General features: G+C 43.7%; 1 protein-coding gene across 1 annotated transcript in view; it reads right to left on the bottom strand.

Moving 5' to 3' along the window:
* The window catches only part of NUDT3 (nudix hydrolase 3), a 100,351-nt gene that overhangs the window by 59,513 nt on the left and 15,320 nt on the right, over positions 1 to 25,518 (bottom strand). The gene's annotated exons all lie outside the window — the stretch shown is intronic.

The raw sequence follows: 25,518 nt of genomic DNA, 5'->3' as shown, positions 1-25,518 counted from the left end.
AAAAGCTAATAGGAAAAAATAAATATGATGAATATCTCCATCTTGACTTTTTATTAGTGATAATTAAAGGTTACTCACACCCTGAATTATATTTACTGAAAGATAATTGCAAAAAGCATCCTGAAATCTCATTTTTCATCTTTCTGAAACAAAACTACTCTAAAAATATGAAATAAACCAGCAGCTTTTTAAAATTCAAAGGTAAAAATTCCAAACATCATATCACATAAGCAAATTTTGTCTATTTTTAAAAATGTTTTTATTGATTTCAGAGAGGATGGGAGAGGGCGAGAGAGACAGAAACATCAATGAGTTATTGACTGGCTATCTCCTGCACACCCCCTACTGGGGATTGAACCCGAAACCCAGGCATGTGCCCTGACGGGGAATTGAACTGTGATCTCCTGGTTCATAGGTTGACGCTCAACCATTGAGTCAAACCAGCTGGGCAAGTTTTGTCTATTTTGTAAATCATAATGTATGTATTTCAATGTGTACTTTAATATGCATTAGGTAAAAAAACAATGTATTTGTTGACAAATAAATCACATAATTTCTTATGTGATTATTTTAAACTAAACTATACAATGTGAATTATCTGGTAAATGAAATAGAAATATATTGACATTCATTTATTCATTCAAACACTATTTCTTAGTAATGTATATATGCCTGACTCTTGTCTAGAAACTAGGGCTACACTGGAAAGCCAGACAGAGGAAACCATTGCTCTCATGGAGTGCGTTTAAGGAGGGGAGTCATACAACAGGTAAATGAGGTAATATCAGACAATAACAGGTGCTAGAAAGAAAAGGAAGGAGCATGAGGTGACAATGTATGACGTGGAGAGCTACATTAGAGAGCCAAGAAAGGCCTCTTTGAGAAAAACCAACAGATTAATCTAAAATTATTCATCTTTTACTTAAAATCCTTTGTTACATGCTACCTCAGAATGGTGAAAAAAATTTTTTTAATTCCTGGGGAAACCAAGATGGCGGCATAGGTTGAACACCTAACCTGCAGCCTGGCACAACAATTTCAAAAATACAACTAAAAATCAAAACGGACATCATCCAGAACCACAGGAAAGCTGGCTGACTGAAATGCCCACAACTAGAAGGAAAGAGAAAACCACAAGGAAAATCAGAGGAGCCGTAAAAGCCTGAGGTATGGAGACACGGGCGGAGACACGAGCACGCGCGCATGCGGGGAGGACAGAGCCGGAGAGGAAGGGGCGGCTGACGGCCTGGCCGGCATTCTCTAGCAGGAAGGAGATAAAAGCTCCAGATTGCGCTGAACCCCAGCTCCGACTGCACTGAACCCCAGTTCCGGGTGAAACCCTGGGAAGCCAGGCTCATGCTGGGGGAGTCTGGGCTGTGGGGCGGAAACACAGAGGAGCGGCGAAAGGCAGAGCTCCGGAGGCGCGCACGTGAATGCGCGCAGAGGACGGACTGTTGCCTGTGCCACCGAATTGCCCTAGTGGGAAGGAGACAAAAGCTCCGGACCGTGCTGAACCCCAGTTCCGACTACACTGAACCCCAGTTCTGGACAAGACCCTGGGAAGCCAGGCTCATACTGGGGGAATCTGGGCTGTAAGGCAGAAATGCAGAGAAGCGGCGAAAGGCAGAGCACCGGAGGCACGCACAGGAATGCGCGCAGAGGATGGTCTGTTGACTGTGCCGCTGAATTGCCCTGGTGGGAAGGAGACAAAAGCGCCAGACTGCGCTGAGCCCCAGTTCCGACTACACTGAAACCCAGTTCCGGGCGAGAATCTGGGAATCCAGATTCATTGGGGGAGAGACTAGACTGTTTGGCAGCGGGCGAAACTCCAGGGTGCTTTTCTCTGAGGTGTTTGCAGAGAGTACAGAGGGACACTGAGACACAGGAACCTCATAGGGTGGGGCTGACGGGAAGCCAAGGCTGTAGGCTCCACCCTGAAACTCCGCCCCATCCAAGCTGAACACAGAGGCTTTTACAATTTTGCAAGTCTAGTTGAATGGGGCTGTCTCCCGGCATAGACACAGCTGATCCTCACAGCCAATTGGACTGGAGGTCACATCCTCCCAGTGTACCAACAGCAATCAAGGCTTAACAACACCAAGACTTTGCACTCAGCCCACAAAGGGGGGTATCAAGAGCGACCACCTAGGGAGACTGGGGAAGCTGAGCTATAGGGAGGCAGCCAAAAGGTGAAGACACCGAAGCAGGTCATGAATAGAAGGGATGAAGGAAAGTAAACTAATGGACGACAAAGTGTTTAGAACCACATTTATAAGGTTACTTAAGAATCTTCTGGAGGACCAAGATGGCGGCATAGGGCAGACGCCTGATTGTTGCCTACCACAACAATTTTGAAACTACAACTGGAAAACAGAGCAGACACCATCCAGAACAATGGCCGGAGGAATTGCTGAGAAGGAATTGACCGATGGGAGTTGGGATCGGGAAGACGAGGCCCCACTGGGTCCCGGATACAGGTGCGCTCGCCCGGCGACTGGTCGCCACTGCAGACCCGAGTGCTGCCGCAGCGACCTCGGACCAGCCCGCCGCCGTGCACCGGGCACACTGGAGCTTTGCCGAGCCCGCCGCCCAGCAAGTTCCGCGGCAGCCGCCCCGGAGCTTTGAGAAAATGGCCGAAGGAATTGCTGAGAGGGAATTGACCGACAGGAATTGGGATCAAGAAGACGAAGCCCCGCTGGGTCCCGGGTCCGGGTGAGGCCGCGCCCCTGGGTCCGGGTGTAGCTGGATCCTGGGTCCGGGTGAGGCCGTGCGCCCCTGGATCCGGGTGAGGCTGGGTCCCGGGTCTGGGTGAGGCCATGCGCCCCGGGGTCCGGGTGAGGCCACGCGCCCCTGGGTCTGGGTGTAGCTGTATCCCAGGTCCAGGTGAGGCCGTGCGCCCCTGGATCCGGGTGAGGCTGGGTCCCGGGTCTGGGTGAGGTCGCGCCCCTGGGTCCGGGAGAGGCCATGCGCCCCTGGGTCCGGGTGTAGCTGGACCCCGGGTCCGGGTGAGGCTGTGCGCCCCTGGATCCGGGTGATACTGGGTCCCAGGTCCGGGTGAGGCCGCGCGCCCCTGAGTCCGGGTGAAGCTGCGCCCCTGGGTCTGGGCGAGACCAAACCAGAGGGAGTCGGACCTGCATTACCACCATTTGTCCACCATCCAGAGCTGAAAAGTCAGTGCCGACATGTTCACATAAGGAACTGGTGGACATTGAAATTGGGTCCCAAAAGAACTGTTGGTCCTGAAAGAAACTTACTAAGACTGATTCATTTGCCTGTCAGCATAACTATTATTGCTCGTCTCACATTCGGTTCTTATAAGTATATTTCTAGTAACACATGATCTCACTCATCTAGGGGAAATGATGAACAACATAGACTGATGAACAAGAACAGACCCAGAAACAAGGAGGCATCAATCGGACTGTCGGGCCTCAGAGGGAGGGTAGGGGAGGGTGGGGGTAGGGGGGAGAGATCAACCAAAGGACTTGTGTGCATGCATACAAGCCTAACCAATGGTTAAGGACAACAGGGGGGTGGGGGCATCTGTGGGGAGGGGTGGGGGATGGGAATGGGGGGATGAGGACAAATATGTGACACCTTAATCAATAAAGAAATTTAAAAAAAAAATTTTAATTCCTACAGAAGATTAATGCTAGCCATGAGCTGGACAGGTGCACAGAGGGTCTTCCAGGAACCTTATGAAGTACCAAGCAACTAGCTGGTAGAGACTCCAAAGACGGAGACTAATCCTGATCTCTTCCTGGAATGACTCATATGCGCCTGTGCTAAAATACATAATATTCATAATCTTGGAGACAAAACCAAGGTTACCTACAGGTAATTTACTAAGTATTACCTGAAAGATTAAAAAGAAAAGAAATGGTTAAGTAAAGTCCTGAAACATAATGTTTATAAAGTATACTTTTTTTCCTGGTTTCTTTTTAAGAATTGGTGACTTCTCAAAGGATATGTTAAGTATTACTCAAGATCCAAACAGATTATTTACAGAATATTTCTGACAACTTGCACCTGCCCTAATGGATAAATTTGGTTTTGCTGCCTTCTTGACACCATTCTACATAGAAGTCTCCAGGATGTTCTTTAAACTCAAACATAACTGTATCCTTTGCTCCAAAGAAGGGTTAGGAGAGCACAGTTCAAATTCAGCTTAGTTCCTGGGCCTCAGTATGAGGAGCATGTTGTCCTGTAATCTGGAAAAAGGCACAGAATTGGAAATTTGAGGGGGAGATAAGACAGCTAAACTGGTTGCCTTCTTTCTTCCTGTGCTTGGCCTTCACATTGCATCAATACCGATCATCCTAGGTTCAAGTCAGAAACCTAGGAGCTACCAGAGCCACCTTCTTTCTTCCTCTCCTTCACCTCTCATAACCAATCTGTTCCCAAGCCCAGGGGATCTCTACGTTTCTGAAATCCGTCTCCTTCTCTCTGCCTCACTACCACTAACCTGATGAAAGGTATTTACTTGACAGTACTACGGTAGTAAACTAATGGTTTCTCAATATAGGTGCTCTCCCCCCTCCAATTTATTTTCTATTCTATAGCCCAATTATCTTTCAAAACTAAAATCTGGTCTAATTTCCCACTCACCCCTGCTGTTTTTTAAATCCTTACCTGAGAATATGTTTATTGACTTTTTTTCAGAGAGAGGAAAACATCAATGTGAGAGAAACACTGATCCATTGCCTCCCATACATGTCCCGATCTGGAGATCGAACCGTAACCTAGGTAAATGCCCTGATCAGGAATCAAACCTGCAACCTTTTGGTGTATGTGATGACACTCCTCCAACCAACTGAGCCACCCGGCCAGGGCTCACCCCTGCTTTTATTAAAACCCTTCAAATGGCCCTGGCCAGCGTGGCTAAATCATCAGCATGAACATTGAAGGGTTTTGAGTTCCAATTCCCAGTCAAGGGCACATACCTGGGCTGCAGGTTCGATCACCAGCCCCGGTTGGGGCATGTGTGGAAGGCAACCAATTGATTGTCTCTCTCACATTAATGTTTCTCTCTCCCCCCTCTTCTGTCTCTCTTCCCCTCCCTTCCTCCTTTCCACTCTGAAAAGCAGTGGAAAAAATATCCACAGGTGAGGATTAACCAAAAAACGAAAAAACAAACAACAAAAAAACTTCAAATGGCTCCCATTACTTTTGAAATCACAACTATAATTATACTAGAGGGCCGGTGCACGAAATTCGTGCATGGGGGTGTGTGTCCCTCAGCCCAGCCTGCACCCTCTCCAATCTGGGATCCCTCTCACAATCCAGGACTGCTGGCTCCAAACTGCTCGCCTGCCTGCCTTCCTGATTGCCCCTAACCGTTTCTGCCTGCCAGCCTGATCACCCCCTAACCACTCCCCTGCCAGCCTGATTGATGCCTAACTGCTCCCCTGCCAGCCTGTTTGCCCCTAACAGCCCTCCCCTGCAGGCCTGGTCACCCCTAACTGCCCTCCCCTGCAGGCTTGATCACCCCCAACTGCCCTCCCTTGCAGGCCTGGTCCCTCCCAACTGCCCTCCCCTGCTGGCCATCTTGTGTCCACATGGGGCAGCCATTTTGACCACATGGGGGCAGCGATCTTGTGTGTTGGAGTGATGGTCAATTTGCATATTACTCTTTTATTAGATAGGACTAGAGGCTCGATGCACGAAATTCGTGCAGGGGGCTCGGCCCTCGCAGCAGCCCCAGCTTCGTCTGGAAGGTCGTTCGGAAGGTTGTCCAGACAGCTGTTCAGCCATCTGGTCTAATTAGCATATTAGCTCTTTATTATATAGGATGGGTCAGTGGTCGGCAAACTCATTAGTCAACAGAGCCAGATATCAACAGTACAATGATTGAAATTTCTTTTGAGAGCCAAATTTTTTAAACTTAAACTTCTTCTAACGCCACTTCAAAATAGACTCGCCCAGGCCATGGTATTTTGTGGAAGAGCCACACTCAAGAGTCCAAAGAGCCGCATGTGGCTCGCAAGCTGCAGTTTGCCGACCACGGGGATGGGTGAAAATACAGATGAAATAAGACTGGCCAACTATTGATTAAGGCTGGAAGATGAGTACACTGAGTTTATTATATTATCTTTCTTCTGTGTATGTCTGAAATTTTCCACAATAAAGTGTTAAAAAATGAATAACAACCAAGAAACAAAGACCCAATGCCAAAGACCATGGCTGACAAGCACCTCCATGGCCTGGCCCTCTGAACTCACTTCATGTTTGTTCTTGGCATCACTAATCTAACTGGTCTAATTTCAGTTCTTCATACACACTACATTCTCTCTTGCTACAGTGCTTGCACATGCTGATCCCTCAATGTGGAATGCCCTTCCCAATGCCTAGTTAACTCCTACTCATCCTTCAGAGAGCAGGGCAGCCTTCCCTAAGAAATTCCTGTCACCCTGTCCATATAAAGGTCTTTTGTCAGAAGCACTCACTGATGTTCTTTTTCTAGATAATGGTACCTCAGTTTATGATCAAACATTTCTGATTGTGATTATCTGTAAACTTCATAAGAGCAGAATCCATACTTCTGCTTATCAGTGAATGCCAGGCATCTGCAATAGGACCAGCTCTTTAAAAGTAGTTGTTGAATAATCTATTACTATTTAAGACTATCAAGGCAACTGCTTTCAAATTTTTATAACAAAACATTCTAAATTTAAAAAAAAATGTTATTTTGGCCCCAGTTTCGCTCTATTTGCTACAGAGAAATTGTTCATATTTATTCCCTTTGAAGATCCTTTCATTTGAGATACTGGAGTCCTCAACATTCCTGTGATAAAAGTATCATGATTACCAACCAAAAATAACCACACAAATCCACCCCTGGCCTCTTTTCACTCTTTGTGGTTGCTTCTCCTCTCCCCTCCCCCAAGTCAACATCAAAGAACTGGAGACACTTGGGGATAAATTCCCTGCCAGGCCCCAGGAGCTTCCTTCAGTTCCTGCTCCAGAGGGCTGGCACTCAGATTTCTATTAGAAACGCTTCAGCACAGCCCCAGGAGCTCACTCGAAGCTGCTTTCGCTGCGATCACACTCACATGCCTTCGCCAATGTATCCCAGGCATCATCACAGTGCCATTTAAATGGGCTTAGCTTTTTATTTTAGCAAAACTCCTGGGTGATAGGCAAAAAGCAGAAGAGATTAGAAATTAAATCTGATTTAAATAAGTTTGGTTATTTTATCATGTTAACATTCAGTATAACAATTTATGTTACTATAGAGTGACATATTGAATATTAATTTCAATACTTCTTAGAAATACAATGCTGGCACTAAGGACCATTAAGTGCTTAGGACCGGCCTCCTCTGCACCACGCAGAGCTGTGGGACCCCCAGGCCTCATTGTACAGAGCAGCCACAGGGCCCCACCTCTGCTGTGTGCGTGGCCATCTTGTGACGGCCATTTTGTGATGGCATCGAGCAAGGGCATCATGTGAGGGCATGACGCCACCTAGGCTTTTATTATATAGGATTTCTCTTCTGTTTTTCTCTTTAAGAAGTGTCCAGCCATCATGGCTCAGTGGGTGAGCTTTAACCTATGAACCAGGAGGTCACGGTTCAATTCCCAGTCAGGGCATACACCTGGGCTGCAGGCTCGATTCCCAGTGTGGGGCATGCAAGGAGGCAGCCAATAATGATGCTTTCTCATCATTGATGTTTCTATCTCTCTCTCTCCTCCCTTCCTCTCTAAAATCAATAAAAATATGTTTTGTTTTGTTTTTAAAAGAAGTGTGGCTCTTTATCTAGCAGCTACTAGAAGTTTTAAGTGGTGGCCTGTATTGCCAATTAATAGTATATATGCATAAGGCTCCTACACAGCACTGACCAAATGTTTAATTTAATAAGCCAGTCAGTGTGTGTATGCCTCCTCAAGTACCAGGAAACTTAAGAAGACTGTTCATGTCTATTGTTCCACAGACCTTGATGTGTCATATTCATTGTACAATTTGCCAGCCAATCTCTTAAAATGTGTAGTGAATTTTTAAAATAAGTCTTCTAATTCCTTATCTGTCAGCATATTGCCTACAGGTGGAATTAGGTGACAGTTTCCAGTTCTATTTTCCCAAGAAAAAGCTTTGACTAGAGAGAACCAAGATGGTGGTGCAGGTAAACACGACTGTACTCTCTCTCTCCCACAACCACATCAAAATTACAATAGAAATACAGAAATGCCTGAAATATGACTGAATGGATGTCCTACAACTAGAAAAGTAAAGAAGAAAGCACATCGAGACTGATAGGCGGGGCGGAAGCACAGAACAGGCTGGTCCGGCACCCACATGCAGCGTATTTTTAAGCAGAAGGGATATCTCCAAGACCTCCAGTGAGAAGCTGGGGTCCCAGCCCTCCCCCCCCCCCCCAGCCCAGGGCTCCAGAGCTGGGAAGAGAAGTCCCAATAACTTCAGGCTATAAAGAATATCAGGGATTGTGGCTGAGTGACACATAAGCTGTTGGAGTCCCAGGTGTTCCTCTTACAGAGCCCTTGCACAAACTTACACAGTCTCACTTCCTCTGAGCTCCAGCACCAGGTAGCAGCTTTGGGGGAAATCCAGGGACATAGGGGGAGGAACTGGACTGTCTGGCATCGGGACAGGAACTTGGGGCGGCTTTCTTCCAGACAGGGGTGCTTGCAGGGGTCACTGTTCCTATGCTGGCACCTCCCCATCACAGAGCTGACTGGCAGACATATCTGAGTTTCCATCAGCTTGGCCTACACTGTTTGATCAGCTCTGGTGAATCCCTGAGACCCTGCCCCATCCAATTTGAAGCCCCACCCAAGCTGTATGCAGCTGCTTTTCCATATGAATGGCCTGTTCTGGCTCAGGCTTCAGACTTTTGCTAAAATCTCTCAAACAAGCAGCAGCTGGAGTCCAACCTATCAATAAAAGGCCCACGGCCCAGCAATAGCACCAGCCTACATTGCTTCATAGCTGGGTCTCGCCTGGCACTTCCTAGCCCAATACAAGTAGCAAACATTTGCAGATCTCTCTGTAGCTCCTGCCAGGTGAACCCAGGCAGTGGCTGACTTTGCACCTCTCGGGAGGCCCAGAGCTAGTGCACCCACTTCAGACCATACCAGATTATAACTTCAAACCATACCAGGTTACAACTCTACACATCACAAGCAACACACTCAAGGGGCAGACTCAGTGAGCACCAAAGATCCACTGAAGTAAGTCCTGCTCCATAGGTGTGCCTCCGGCTCAGCAGCTCTTCCACTGTAGACACAGCTGGTCCTCACAGCCAATTGGTCTGGAGGTAAATTCCTCCCAGTGAAGCCAATAGCAATCAAGACTCAACTACAATAAGACTGTGCACACAGCCCACACAGGGGTGTACCTAGAGTGCCCAGCTCAGGTGACTAGGCAGGCTGAGCCACGGGGCCCTACAAGACACCTAGTACACAAAGCACTCTACCAATTCCAGGAAACATAACAGCTCTACCTAATACATAGGAACAAACACAGGGAGGCAGCCAAAATGCGGAGACAAAAAAATATGTCACAACTGAAAGAAATGGAAGCAAGCAAACTACTGGATACAGAGTACAAAACAATGCTTATAAGGTTACTCAAGGATCTTAATGAGAGCTTCAAGGGACTTAATGTGAGCTTCAAGAAAATTAATGAGAGCATCAAGGGATTTAGTGAGACTGTCAAGGATCTTAATGAGAATGTCAAAGACATGAAAAAGGACCAGTCAGAAATTAAGCATACACTAACTGAAATAAAGAATAATTTATAGGGATTCAACAGTAGAGTAGAGGATTCTGAGAATCAAATCAACAATGTGGAATATGAGGAGGCAAAAAACACCTAATCCAAAGAGCAAAAAGAAAAAAGAATAAAAAAATATGAAGATAGTGTAAGAAGCCTCTGGGACAACTTCCAGAGTACCAACATTTGCATTATGGGGGTGCCAAAAGGAGAAGAGAGAGACCAAGATATTGAAAACCTATTTGAAGAAATGACAGAAAACTTCCCCTACCTGGTGAAAGAAATAGACTTACAAGTCCAGGAAGCCCAGAGAGTCATAAACAAGACCCACACTAAGACACAGCATAATTAAAATGCCAAGAGTTAAAGACAAAGAGAGAATCTTAAAAGCAGCAAGAGAAAAGCAGTTAAAAACCTTCAAGAGAGTGCCCATATGACTTGCAGCTGATTTCTCAATAGAAACTTTGCAGGCTATTCAAAGTGATGAACAGCAAGGACCTACATTCCAAGATCACTCTACCCAGCAAAGCTGTCATTTAGAATTGAAGGTCACATAAAAAGCCTCACGGACAAGAAAAAGCTAAAGGAGTTCATCACCACCATACCAGTATTACATGAAATTTTTAAGGTATTCTTTAAGAAGAGGAAGAAGGAGAAGGAGGAGGAAGTAGGAGGTAGGAGGTAGAAGGTAGGAGGAGAAGAAGGAGGAGGAGAAAAAATATGAACAATAAAATGGCAATAAATACACATCTATCAACAACTGAATCTAAAAATCAAAAGAAATGAACAAGAAATCTAATGAACAAAATAAACTGATGAATAAAATAGAATCAGAGACATGGAAACATGGAACAGACTGATGAATTTCAGAGGGAAGGGTGGTGGGGGAGCTTAACCAAAGGTCTTATATGCATACTAGAGGCCCGGTGCATGAATTTGTGCATGGGTGAGGTCCCTCTGCTGGGCCGTGATCTGGGCCTGCCGGGGGAAGGGACCACGGGAGGTTGGCCGGCCACAGGAGGTTGGCTGTGGGAGTGCACTGACCACCAGGGGGCAGCTCCTGTGTTGAGCATCTGCTTCTTGGTGTCAGTGTGCGTTATAGCTACCGGCAAGTTGTCCGGTCATAATGGTTGCTTAGGCTTTTATATATATAGATTTGCATGACCTATGGACACAGACAATAGGGTGGTAAAGGCCTGGGTCGGGGTGGGAACCAGGTGGAGAGGGGCAATGAGGGGGGGAAGGAGGGACATCTGTAATACTCTCAATAATTAATATTTTTTAAAAAAGCTTTGACTGTATACATTTTTCTGATAAAGTCTGAGCTATACCCCCAGCCATCTTAAGGATTACTGTCAGTCCACACTACAGCGCTAATTCTGCAGAATGGGTTGTGATCTTCCTGTGCACAACCTAGGGGATTATCATTATCAAGAAGCTCCTGGATCATCAATCCAGGATGAAAAAGAAACAAGTTAGGGTACTAAAACTCAACCTACATAAGTGTAAGAGTTTAACATGCAGGAAAACAAATGAAACATTCAGCTAATCAGCCAGATCACTTTGGCAGGCAGTTCTTTCCAAGCACAGTCACTGTGCTACCAATATGACCCACCAAAACAAGTGCCATAAATCCTGGACTTCACTACACAGCAACAAATTCTCTCCATAGAAGAGTGAGAAAAGGATTTATTGTCTGTGTTCTTTTCAAACTTACACATAAAATAATACCAGTCTACAGCAGCATTTATAAATCCAAAAAAAATGACAATACATGGAGGACACACTAAGGATCAGGAGCAAAGAATTGCAAAAGCATATATGATGCAGGCTGGGTTTTTATTAGTTTTGTTTTGTTGGTTCTCCTAAAGTTACCTATTTAAAGGCTTTGATTATATACTTTAATAATGAAGGTGAAATTAAGTTTCACACAAAAGAGCAAATACTAAGCAAAATATTTTGAAATGTGTAAGTCACTCCGATTAGGTAAAGCCCTTAAATAGTCCTAGGAATGGCCCTAGCCGGTTTGGCTCTGTGGACAGAGCGTCAGCCTGCGGACTGAAGGATCCCAGGTTCGATTCCAGTCAGGGGCACATGCCTGGGTTGCGGGCTTGGTCCTGAGTGGGGGGCCTGCAGGAGGCAAGGGATCGATGATTCTCTCTCATCATTGATGTTTCTATCTCTCTCTCCTTCTCCCTTCCTCTCTCAAATCAATAAAAGTATATTTTTAAAAAAACAGTTTTAGGAATGGATGACTTGACAAAAATGTGGTTTATTCATTTGTTTGCTTTTCTTCCTTTACTAGAAACCAGCTGGCCATTGGTTTTATAGATCTGCATCTTATATCAAAGTTCATTAACATTTTACATAACTGATGGTTATTGTTTTCATTAGTGTTACTAGCATATAAAACAAAGAGAGCTGATATAATCAATTGTTTCTACCCTTTTGTTTTTCAGTTAATAAATTTTCTAATACCTTTGTATATTACTTGCAAAGAATTATAACCATTAAAACAAGGAAAAGTCTAAGATAAAAGTGGACTGTGAAAGCTAATCATTTGAGCATATATAAGACATCACATCCTAATTAGGCAATACATTTAAAAATATTCCTTAATATAAAAGGTAAAATGTAAGAAATGTAAATAAACTTGAAGAAATATAAGTATGCATCATTTAGTGAGAATATGGAACAAAATGGAAGCTCTGTAATGGTTAATCTTAGAATTCCCTTGAGACAACCAATGTGAAACTAACAAGTAGCCTAACTTGTTATAGTACATTACCCCCGACTGTCCTTTTGTGGCTTCTTTGCCATTTTACAGATATACTTAATGCTGCATATTATTACCCTTAATTGCCCCACTTTCTCTCTCTCTTGGTTTTTGTTTTGCTGAGAATATAGAATAATCTAAAAAGAACATCCATCTACATCCATCTACCTACCTGCATCCATGGCCGCATGCCCTGCCTCTCCTCCGGGTACTATGGAGGCACTATCTGTGCTCCAAGTGAAAACCAACCCCTGCATCTGTGCATTAGATCTTCTCTCAGCCCTACTTAAAGACACTGCTCCAGCCATTCTCCCCCTCTCTTCTGCATCATAACATTACAAACTTTTTATTGATTTTAGAAAGAAAGGGAGAGGGAGAGAGAGAGAGGAAAACATTCACTTGTTGTTCTACTTATTTATGCGTTCATAAGTTGTTTTTTTCTTTTAGAAAGTGAGATTTAAAAATTTTAGAGAGAGAGGGAGGGAAAGGGAGAGAAACATCGATCTGTTGCCTCCCATATCCATCCCGACCTGGAACAGAACCCGAAACCTGGGCACATGCCCTGACCTGGAATTGAGCTGGTGACCTTTCCACCCAACCAACTGAGCCACACCAGCCAGGGCCATTGGTTGATTCTAACTGGGGATTGAACCAGTAACCTTGGCATACTGGGATGATGCTCTAACCAAGTGAACTATCAGACCAGGGCCTGAACGACGATAATTTCCATTAACATAAAACGCTATAATTTATCCTCTTCTTATGAAAAAATAAAACAAAACCCTCTCTTGATTCCATATCCTCTTCTATCTACTGCTTTACTTTATAGCAAAATTATTCAATAAAACTATTATTACTGCTTTATATTCTTTTTCCACTCTCTCCTGAACACAGCTCAAACAGAATTTCATCTCCTTATCAATATCACCAATTACTTTCCTGTTACTAAATTCAATAGTTAATTCTCAGTCTTCATCCCACTTGACCCATCAGCCATCAGCAGTCCTTGTCATGGTGACATTCACTCTGTCTTGAATCAACTTTTCCTTGGCTTCCAGAACACATACTCCTGGTTTTCCTGCTCCCTTGCCTGCAACTCTTTCTTTATCTCCTCAGCCTCTAAATCAGGGAATGCTGCAGGGCTTGGTTCTCAGATTGTCTTATTTTCTACACCTACTCACTCTCTTAGTGATTTTATCCAGGCCTGTGGCTTAAAATACCATTGATAAGCTGACAACTTCCAAATTCGTATCTCCAGCCCAAATTTATACCTCTCCCCTGAATGCCCATCCTATATAATAAAAAGCTAATATGCAAATTGTCCCCTCGACCAGGAGTTTGACCAGGGGGAGGGGCTGGCCCCACCCCCAAACAACACCCCCCACCCCAATCAGGGGTGCAGCCGGCCAGCAAACCACCCTGTGGCCCCATCCCCCGGCCGGCGCTGCCCCCAATTGGCCCTCCCACCCCAATCTGGGGCAGGGCCAGCTGGCCAACCACCCACATCCCCTCCCCCCCCCCGGCCGCCCGGCCCCATTGGCCCTGATCAGGGCGGGCTGGCCAGACCCCACCTGTGCACAAATTCAAGCACCGGGCCTCTAGTTTCTAAATATAACTGATCTCTCCAACCCAAACTTGCTCCTTCAGTAATCTTCTCCATTTAAGGAAATAGTAGCTCCATCCTTCATTACTCTGGTCAAAAACCTTAGGACCATTCTTGACCAAACTCACATCTCATACCCAATCAACAAAATCCTACCTTCTCCCTGGCTGTTGCAGCTCAATTGGTTGAGCTTCATCCCATGCACCAAAAGGTCACAGGTTCGATTCCTGGTCAGAGCACATGCCCAGGTTGGGGGCTCAATCTCTAATAAGGGGCGTGCAGGAGGTAGCTGATCGATGTTTCTCTCTCACATCGATGTTTTTCATTCTCTCTCTCCCTTCTTCTCTCTAAAATCAATAAAAAAATTTTTTTTAAATTCCACCTTCAGATATAAGCCAACTGTGACCTCATACCGCTTCCACTGACACCATCCTGATCTATGCAATTGTCATCTCTTATCTCAATTAAAGTTAACAGCTCCCACACTAGCAGGTTTGGCTCAGTGAATAGAGCGTTCCTGCGGACTGAAAGGTCCTGGGTTCAATTCTGATCAGGGGCACATGCCCAGGTTGCAGGCTCGATCCCAGGTTGGGGGCGTGCAGGAGGCAGCCAATCAATGATTTTCTCTCATCAATGATGTTTCTATCTCTCTCTCCCTTCCTCTCTGAAATCAATAAAAATATATTTTAATTAATTAATTAACTAATTAAAGTTAGCAGCTCCCTAACTGGTGTATCTATGCCTATTCTGGTCCCTTTGCCCATAGTCTTTCTCAACATAAGAGCAAGGGAAATCCCTTTTAAATTTCATCTTATCAATTATCATCATTTACATCTGCTATAATTCCTATAACCTGAATATTATCTAACATACCATTAATTTCAAATTCTGAGGCTTTGCTTATGCCTACACAAGCAGTATATTCTGTTGTCTTCTTTTGCAATTATACACACACACACACACACATAAGAATAATTTATTGATTTTCAGAGAGAGAGGAAGGGGTGAGAGAGAGAGAGAAATATCCATGTAAGAGCACAACGTCAACTGGCTGCCTCTCACATGTCTCCCTACTAGGGATCAAGGATAGATAATTTCCCTAAGAAAGGAAGATCACAATTTCTCAACTCACAGCTACATCATCCATGTCTAAAGATACTACAAAAGGTGAAATTGATTTCAGTCAAGGGCACATACCTCGATTGTGGGCTCGATCCCTAGCCCAGATGGGGGTATGTGTGGAAGGCAACCAATCAATGTGTCTCTCTCTCGGTCTCTCCCCCTCCGTTCCACTCTCTCTAAAAATCAATGGAAAAATATCCTTTGGTGAGTATTAAAAAAACACACAAAAAGATAAAGCTGACCATATCAGCAAGTTGTCTAATTCCTAAAACAAGCATGTACTCCAAGGAAACCAGATGAAACTGTAAATATGAAACAAAAATATGGGAACTCTTACACTTACCTTTATAAATGTTAATAATTTACCTTATTGTGTCTTATGCAACAAGACATTATCTAATATTATTACTGAGGAATCATTCTGTGACTAATCATTCACAGTTTTGTTTTGTTTTGAGGGTGTTTTATACAACATAATCAAGTAGGACCTATTCCAGGCCTGCAAGGATAGTTCAATATCTGCAAATCAATCAATATAAAACACAACATTAACAAAATGAATAAAAATCATACGATCTTCTCAATAAATGCAGAAAAAGCATCTGGCAAAATTCAATATAATTCATGATTTAAAACTCTCAAAACGTGGCTCTAGAGAGAATGTACCTCAACATAATAAAAGCCATATATGACAAGACGAAAGCTAACACCATACTCAAAGGTTAAAAAACTGAAAGCTTTTCTTCTAAGATCCAGAATAAAACAAGGATGTTCACTATCACTCCTGTTATTCAAAATAATACTGAAAGTCAATTAGGCAAGAAAAATAAATAAAAAGAACCCAAATCAGAAAGGAAAAATAAAACTATCAGTATTTGCAGATGATATTATGGCGTGTGTTTTTCTTCTTCCTTAGAAAATAATTTAACAGGAACAAAACTCTATTAGTACAAAACATAACAAATTGATTTGGGCAACCAAATATTGGAAACAACCTAACTGTGCATTAGAAAAATAATTTACTATCAACCACAAAAATGTTTATTATAAAGAATGTGGCAACATGGAAAAAAGTTCAGATGCTAAAATTTTATTTATTTATTTGTTTAATTTCTTTTCCAATGACATGGTCTCATATAAATATTAAAAAAAAAACAAAACCTAAAAAAAAACCTGATGACTCCACCAAAGTAAGAATAAACCAATTCAGTAAAGTTTCAGGATACAAAGTCAATAGGCATAAATAAATGTATTTCTATACACTAACAATGAGCTATCAGAAAGAAAAATTAAGAAAATAATCCCACTTACAACTGCATCAAAAAGAATAAAATACCTGAGAATGAATTCAACTAAGGAGGTGAAAGATCTGTACACTAAAAACTATGACATTGGTGAAAGAAACTAAAGACACAAATAAATGGAAAGGTATTCCATGCTCATGGATTGGAAGAATATTGTTAAAATGTTCATGCTACCAAAAACAATCTATACATTCACTACAAATCTCTATCAAAATTCCAATGATATTTTTCACAGAAATAGACAAAATAATCCTAAAATTTGTATGGAACCACAAAAGACCCTGAATAGCCAAAGCAATCTTGAGAAAAAGGAACAAAGATGGAGGCATCATGCTTCCAGATTTCAAACTATATTACAAAGTTACAGTAATCAAAACAGAATGGTACTAGAATCAAAACATACACATACATGAATGGGACAGAATACAACCCAAAAATAAACCCATGCACTTACGGTCAGTTAATTTACCACAAAAAAAAGCCAAAAATATACAATGGGGAAAAGGATAGTCTCTTCAAAATATAGTGTTGAGAAAAGTGGGCAGCCACATGCAAAAGAATAAAACTGGACCCTATCTTACACCATACACAAAGATCAACTCTATTAAAATAAAGACTTGAGCCCTAGCTGGTTTGGCTCAGTGGATAGAGCATTGACCTGCGGATTGAAGGGTCCCAGGTTTGATTCCAGCCAAGGGCACATGCCCGGATTGCGGGCTCAATCCCCAGTTGGGAGGCATGCAGGAGGCAGCCGAACAATGATCTATCTCTCTTTCTCCCTCTCCCTTCCTCTCTGAAATATATATATATATATATATATATATATATATATATATATATATATATATTTTTTTTTTTTTTTTTTTAAATAAAGACTTGAAGATAAGACCTGGAACCATAAAACTTCTCGACAAAAACATTGGGGGAAAGCTCCTTGATAGTAGTCTTGGCAATGAATTTTTTTGGATTTGACACCAAAAGCAAAAGCAACAAAAGCAAAAATAAACAAGTGAAACTACATCAAACTAAAAAGCTTCTGCACACCATGGGAAACCATCAACAAAATGAAAAGACATCTTTTTCTTGCTAATTTATTTTTTAAACATATTTTTATTGATTTCAGAGACGGGAGAGGGAGAGATAGAAACATCAATGATGAGAGAGAATCATTGATTGGCTGCCTCCTGCATGCCTCACACTGGGAATCAAGAGCACAACCTGGGCATGTGCCCTGACTGGGAATTGAACCATAACCTCCTGGTTCATAGGTTGTTGCTCAACCACTGAGCCATGCTGACCAGGAGAAAAGGCATCTTACCATACAGGAGGTAATCTACAAATCATTCATCAGGTTGGGGTAATATACAAAATACATCAATAACTCATACAACTTAATAGCAAACATTCTGATTAAAAAGTGGGGAGAGGATCTATATAAACATTTTTTTCAAAGATGACATACAAATGGCCAACAGGTACATGAAAAGGTACTCAACATCACTAACCATCGGGGAAATGCAAATTAAAACCGCAATGAGCTTCTTTTTTGAGGAAACACACAAATGCTGCAGTTGGGCCCAGGGGTCCCAGGGGCCCTGGAATGGGAGGCCACTGCAGCACCCAGCATCCGGGGCCAAGGTCTTGACTAGGGTCAGGGCTGGGGCCGTAGAGTTTACAGAGGCAAGGCTGAGGACAGGAGTGGATCCTGGTCACCAAGCCTGGTCAAGGACAGGAAGATCGAGTCCCTGGAGATCTATCTCTTCTCTCTGCCTATCAAGGAATCTGAGATCATTGACTTTTTCTTGGGGGCATCCCTCAAGGACTAGGTTTTAAAGATTATGCCAGTGCAAAGCAGACACATTGCTGGCCAAAGGACCCAGTTCTAGGCATTTGTCGCCATTGGGGACTACAACAGACATGTTCTGGATGGTAAGTGCCCAAAGGAAGTAACCACCCATCCGTGGGACCATCGTCCTGGTCAAGCTCTACTGTCCCTGTGCGGCAAGGGTACTGGGGGAACAAGGTCAGCAGGCCCCACTCCGTGGCTGCTGGGGCCCTGTGCTGGTGGGCCTCATCCCCGCCCCCAGGGCACTGGCATCGTCTCAGCCCGTGTCCAAGAATCTGCTGCTGACGGCTGGTATCGCCAGCCGCTACACTCGGCCAGGGGCTGCACTGGCACCCGGGGCAACTTCGCCAAGGCCACCTCTGAGGCCATCTCTAAGACCTCCAGCTATCGCACCCCCGAGCTCTGGAAAGAGACTGTGCTCACCAAGTCTCCCATCAGGAATCACTGACATCTTGTAAAGGCCCTCACCAGTTTCTGTGCAGGGGACCCAGGCTCCAGCTGTGGCCACCACGTAATTTCATGCAAGAAAAATACAGTGAATTAAGTCTGTTTAACAAAACAAAAAAGCAATGAGAGATCAGCTCAGACCTATTAGAATGGCTGTCCTTAAAAAAGACAAGAGATAACTGTTGGATGTGGAGTAAAGGGAACACCTGGGCGCTGCGTGTGGGAATGTAAATTGGTGCAGCCACTTTGGAAAACAGTATGGGAAAAATTAAAATAAAAAATTATAAATAGAACTACCATATGATCCAGCAATTCCACTTATGGGTATATATATCCAAAAGAAACAAAATTACTATCTCAAAGTGATATCTACACACTCATGTTCACTGCAGCATTATTTACAATGGCCAAGCCATGAAAACAACCTAAATGCCCATTTACTAATGAATGGGTAAAGATGATGTGGTGTACACACACACACACACACACACACACACACACACACTGGAATATTATCTATATACTAGAGGCCCGGTGCATGAAATTCATGCATGAGGGGAGGTGTCCCTCAGCCTGGACTGAACCTTCTCCAATCCGGGACCCCTTGGGGGATGTCTGACTACCGGCAGTTGAAGATCCCTCTCGCAATCCAGGACCACTGGCTTCTAACTGCTCCCCTGCCTGCCTGATCACCCCTAACCACTCTGCCTGCCTGCCTGATCACTCCTAACTGCTTGCTTGGGGGCAGAGCCAGCTAGGGAAGGGGCCGCTTGCCTACCTGATTGCCCTTAACTGCTGGCCTGCCTACCTGATCACCCCTAACCACTCTTCCTGCCTGCCTGACCGCCCCCTAACCATTTGCTTGGGGTCAGGGCCAGCCCGGTGAGGGGCCGGCCATAGTGGTTCTGGTCTCTGGTTGTTCTGGTCATTATGCTTATGGTGGCTGGCCTTTTATTATATAGGACTAGAGGCCCAGTGCATGATTGAATCATGCACGTGTAGGGTCCCTTACACGCTTTTGCTTTTGATCACGGGGAGCTGGGTGCCTGTCCGCTAGTGCACCAGGCCTTTCAGAAGTAGCGGAGGCTTCTGAAAGGCCTGGTGTCTGAGCGAACAGGCATCCAGCTGCCACGCTTTCACTCTCGATCGCTGGTGCACCAGGCCTTTCAGAAGCCGGCGTGGCGGAAGCTTCTGAAAGGCCTGGTGCTTGAGCGGAAAGGCATCCAGCTGCCACACTTTTGCTTTTGATCGCGGGGAGCTGGGTGCCTGAGCGGACAGGCACCCAGCTCCCACGCTTTTGATGGTCCGTGGCCGCTGAGGGCGGCTACCCTGCTGTTGAGAGGCGCTGAGGGGGGCTGCCGCGGACACCTGGCTACCCTGCCGTTGAGAGGCGCAGCTGGGTGTCCGCGCAGGCCCCCTCAGCGGCCGCGGATCTGGCCTCGATCTGGCCGTGAGAGTCGCAGGGGGCGGGAGTCCCGCCCCCCTCAGTGGCAGCGGATCCGTGCCTCTCAATGGCCGGATAGGCCACCCCTAGTCCCGCCCCCCAGCCTCCCACCGCCCAATCGTGGGCGTAACGGAGTGATGGTAATTTACATTTTACTCTATTATTAGATAGGATATAAAAGGCTTAAGTGACCAACCAGCAGGCTGGCCGTACATATGACGCACACTGGCAATTTAAAAATAAAAGTTGACTCACACATGCGCAATACATATAAAGCTCTCACTGGCACCAATCGCATGCATGTGTTTCGGTCTGTCATTGTCGGTCGCGGAATTTGGTTGACACTTCTATTATAGAGAAAGGGCAAATAGCGATATTAAAATATTTCTTCTAATTAATTTCCTTTTAATGTGCATGAATCCGTGCACCAGGCCACTATTCAGAATATAAAAAAGAAGAAAACCCTACCATTTGCAACAACAGGAATGGACCATGAGATCCTTATATGTGAAATATGCTATGTGAAATCAGTCAGACAAAGACACACTATTTGATCTCACTTACATGTGGAATCTAAAAAACCAAACTCATTGAAACACAGAACAGATTGGTGGTTGCCAAAAGTAGAGGTAGGGGTGGGGTGGGAGGTGAACATGGTCAAAGGTACAAACTTCCAGTTATAAGATAAATTAAGATATGGGGATGTGATGTACAGTATGATGACTACAGTTTAATAATACTGTATTGTATATCTGAAACTTGTTAAGAAAATAAATATTAAAAGTTCTAATCACAAGAAAAAACTTTTCTTGTAACTATGTTAGAGAAACTAGACAGACACTAACTTAATAACCAAGCAATCATGTTGACATAACATGCCCTCTGATATGATGCATTGACAAGGGTATGTCACTTCTATGATATTACTGCCAAAAAATGCATGACCTCAAACTAATCAAGAGAAAACATGAGCTCCAGATTAAGGAACATTCTACAAAATAATTCACTATGAATCTTTGTACAGCTCAATTTTCTTGACACTTTAAAACAACATATCACAAGACACTGAATGCAGAAGCAGATATGAAAACCCATCTATCTTCAATTAATCCAAAGAGATTTGTAAAAAAGGTAAAATACCACCACTCTTTACACTAAATCTCATGCCTGCTTCTTATTAATAAGCACCGGGGGGGGGGGGGGGGGGGGGAAGGTTGGCAAATGGAGAGTAGTAATTCTTTAAAATAGTTGATTGTCATATTTTTTAAGATGTGTACTTTGTGGGACTGGAGAAAGAAAACCATTAATTACTGTGGTCCCCAATACTATTTTCTTTTGTGATTTAACAATGTCATTTACAACAACAAATAAATGGGCACATAGCCATTAAAAATGTGTATGCCAAATTCAGATTAGGAAAAAAAATGTTTTATACATGAAAAAACCATAAAACTGTGTATAAATGTATCACAATGTTATACAAACTAAAAACCATAATGACTAAAGAAAAGAACTGCTTCCAAATGTGTTGAAGGGTAGATGATGTTTATTCTCACAAGTGTGGCCTACTACGTGTAGAGCACCATGGAGGATAAACGATGAGCTGGAGGAGACCATTAGAGCTCTGGTAACTTATAATCCAGTGGGCTCAAAAGAGGGGTGTTGCTCTAGCTGGTTGGGCTCAGTGGATAGATCTTTGGCCCAAGGACTGAAGGGTACTGGGTTCAATTCCAGTCAAGGGCACATATTTCAGTTGCAGGTTCGATCCCCAGCCCCATGTGGGAGGCAACCAATCGATGTGTCTCTCAAATCAGTGAAGAAAATATCCTCAGGTGAGGATTAACAACAACTAAACCTCAAATGCCACCCTACGGGGCCTGGACAGGGGAGCATAAGTTTGTGATGTCAGTCAAACTATGCGGCCATAAGCACATCATGATTCCAAAGTAAAGAGGAATATTTTCATCTCCAGAAAGAAGTAAGTGCTCTCCCATTTTTTAAAAATATGTTTTATTGATTTTTTACAGAGAGGAAGGGAGAGGGATAGAGAGTTAGAAACGTCGATGAGAGAGAAACATCAATTCAGCTGCCTCCTGCACACTCCCCACTGGGGATGTGCCCACAACCAAGGTACATGCCCTTGACTGGAATCGAACCCGGGACCCTTCAGTCCGCAGGCCGACGCTCTATCCACTGAGCCAAACTGGTTAGGGCTCTCCCATTTTTCTTGAAACATGTTGCCCTTTATGTCTTCCATCTTCCCACATTTGAGAGAAATTCACCATGACACAAGAAGTTTCTGACCTTCCTCTTAACTCTACCTTAAAAAGGCAGTAACATCTCAGCCAGCACAATGAATGGCAGCTGACACAAAGCCTCAGCATCTCTGCAGGGAGTGTAAGAACTGTGGCCAACGGAGAAGGCGTGAAGAGTGCAAAGGGCAGCCACCACACAGCTGCAGCCATCATTACAGAGGAATGTTGGCCCAGTGCTGCCAGATCTTGTGATTTTTTTCAAGAGAATCCAAAGACTACTAGGTTACTTACTGAAATTTTTCAATATTAAAATGTGGGCAACTAATGTTTAAAAATTAATCATCTTGCTGCCCAAACGTAGCCATACGCCATCAGTCTGTGGTCCTCACAACCCTTAGGACAAACAGGCTTCCAAAGGCTATACTAGTACATCCAGGACTCTGACTTCCCATGGTCTACCTGGCCCCATGTTTCCCACCTGGAATATTCTTCATCAGCTACCCAAATCCAACCAAGACATCCAGGTGCAGCCCCGCGCTCCAAAAAATTGTCCCTTACACTCCAGCTCATCTTCATAGACTCCTCCCAAATCCCCTACACATTCCTCTCCATCAATTCTCTAATTATTTTACACTCTCTAAACTGCATCTTGCTAACAGTTTAGAGCTCCTCAAGAGCTCAGATTCTATATCCTATACATCTTAAACTCCTCAGTTCCAAGTATTCTTTATAGATACAATTACTTTCCTAATAAAAAATTAATTCCTTTTTGAAAGAAAAATCACTCATAAATGCTTGGCCGAAGGATGATCCCAAGCTAGCTCCTTATTAAATAGTTGCTAAACTTACAAAAATATCATAGAAATGCAATTATTATACACAGAAACTCTCTGGATTTTTTTCTAACTCATTTTACCAATAAAATCTGTAGTTTCTGTCTTATTATTATTAAAGGCAGTCTATCAAAACTGCAAAACCTCCTGGGAAGAAATCAGCACCACAGCAATAGGAGAAAAAGCAGAGTCAGGGTTCAGCACATTTAGTAAATGACTGAATAAAAGTAGCAACCAAGTAGTTTCTGCAAAGAGAAGCAAATGAGCTGAAACCGGTTTGGCTCAGTGGATAGAGCATCGGTCTGCGGACTGAAAGGTCCCAGGTTCGATTCCGGTCAGGGGCATATACATTGGTTGTGGGCACATCCCCGGTAGGGGGTGTGCAGGAGGCAGCTGGTCGATGTTTCTAGCTCTCTATCCCTCTCCCTTCATCTCTGTGGAAAATCAATAAAATATATTTTAAAAAAAAAAGATGCCTTAATTCTTTGATATGTTATCACATTCCAACAGAAGAACAACCTAACCAAGTCTAAGGAAAAAAAAAAAAAAAGAGAGAGAGAGAAGCAAATGAAAACATTAAATAATCAAAGTTCCAATTATTCAAAATATGTTAGCTCAAGTTACTCACATATAAAAAGTGTCTTTAGCCCTAGGTGGTTTGGCTCAGTGAGCACTGGCCTGCAGACTGAAGGGCCCCAGGCTCGATTCTGGTCAAGGGCATGTACCTCAGTTGCAGGCTCAATCCCCAGCCCTGGTTGGGGCATGTGCAGGAGGCAACCAATCGACATGTCTCTCTCACATTGATGTTTCTCTCTGTCTCTCCCCCTTCCTTCCACTCTCTCTAGAAATCAATGGAAAAATATCCTCAAGTGAGGATTAAAAAAGCAAAAAAGTAAGATTTTTTTAAAAAAAAGAGTAAAGAAAGAACTCTTACCATTTACAACTGCATGGATGGACCTGGAGAGCATTATGTTAAGTGAAATAAGCCAGTCAGAGAAGAATAAGTATCCCATGATTTCACTCATTTGTTGAATAAAATGAACAATATAAACTGATGAACAAAAATAGATCGAACAAACCTCAGAGGGAAGGCAGGGAAGCAGGGGGAGGAGAGTTGGGGGGAAGATATCAATCAAAGAACTTGTATGCCTATAGGCATAGCCAATGGGCACAGATTGGGGGGGGGGGCACGTGGGAGAGGACAACGGGGCAGGGCATATGTAATACTTTCAATAATAAAGAATTAAAAAAACAACAACCAAAAAGTATTTTTAGTGCCCGTTTCCGCAGCACATATACTGAAGTTGGAACAATGCCCAACCAGCATAATTCAGTGGTTGAGCATCCACCCATGAACCAGGAGGTCACAGGTTAGATTCCCGGGAGGGAGTCGTGCAGGAGGTAGCCAAAAGATGTTGATATTTCTCTCCCATCAATGTTTCTATCTCTCTCTCCCTCTCCTTCTCCCTCTCTCTAAAATCAATAAAAACATATTAAATAAATAAAGTTGGGCCTGGTCAGGTGTGGCTCAGCAGTTGAGTGCCAACCTATGAACCAGAAGGTCACGGTTTGATTCCCAGTCAGGGCACATGCCAGGTTTGCAGGCTCAATCCCCAGTAGGGGGCATGCAGGAGGCAGCCCATTAATGATTCTCTCTCATCATTGATGTGTCTTTCTCTCTCTCCCTCTCCCAAATCAATAAAAATATAATTTAAAAATAAAGTTGGAACGATAGAGATTAGCATGACCCCTGCACAAGGATGGCATGCAAATTGGTGAAGCATTCCATTAAAAAAAAAGTTTTATGAAAGCACATAGCTGCCCTAGCTGGTTTGGCTCAGTGGATGGGGCACTGGCCTGTGGACTGAAGGGTCCTGGGTTCGATTCCAGTCAAGGGCGCATGCCGGGTTGCAGGCTCGATCCCCAGTGGGGGGTGTGCCGGAGGCGACCAATTGGTGATTCTCTCTCATCATTGGTGTTTCTATCTCTCTCCCCCTCCTTTCCTCTCTGAGATCAATATATATATATATATATATATATATATATATATATATATATATATATTTTAAAAAGCACATAACTTCTTAGAACATATTTTATTAGGATTCCTAAATATTCAATGAAAAATCACTATTCTTCCACCTTTTACTACAAGT

This window comes from Cnephaeus nilssonii (genome assembly GCF_951640355.1).
Source record: "Cnephaeus nilssonii genome assembly, chromosome: 9".
Lineage (NCBI taxonomy): Eukaryota > Metazoa > Chordata > Mammalia > Chiroptera > Vespertilionidae > Cnephaeus > Cnephaeus nilssonii.
Note: the sequence above shows the minus strand (reverse complement) of the source record. Positions and strands in the feature narration are given on the sequence as shown.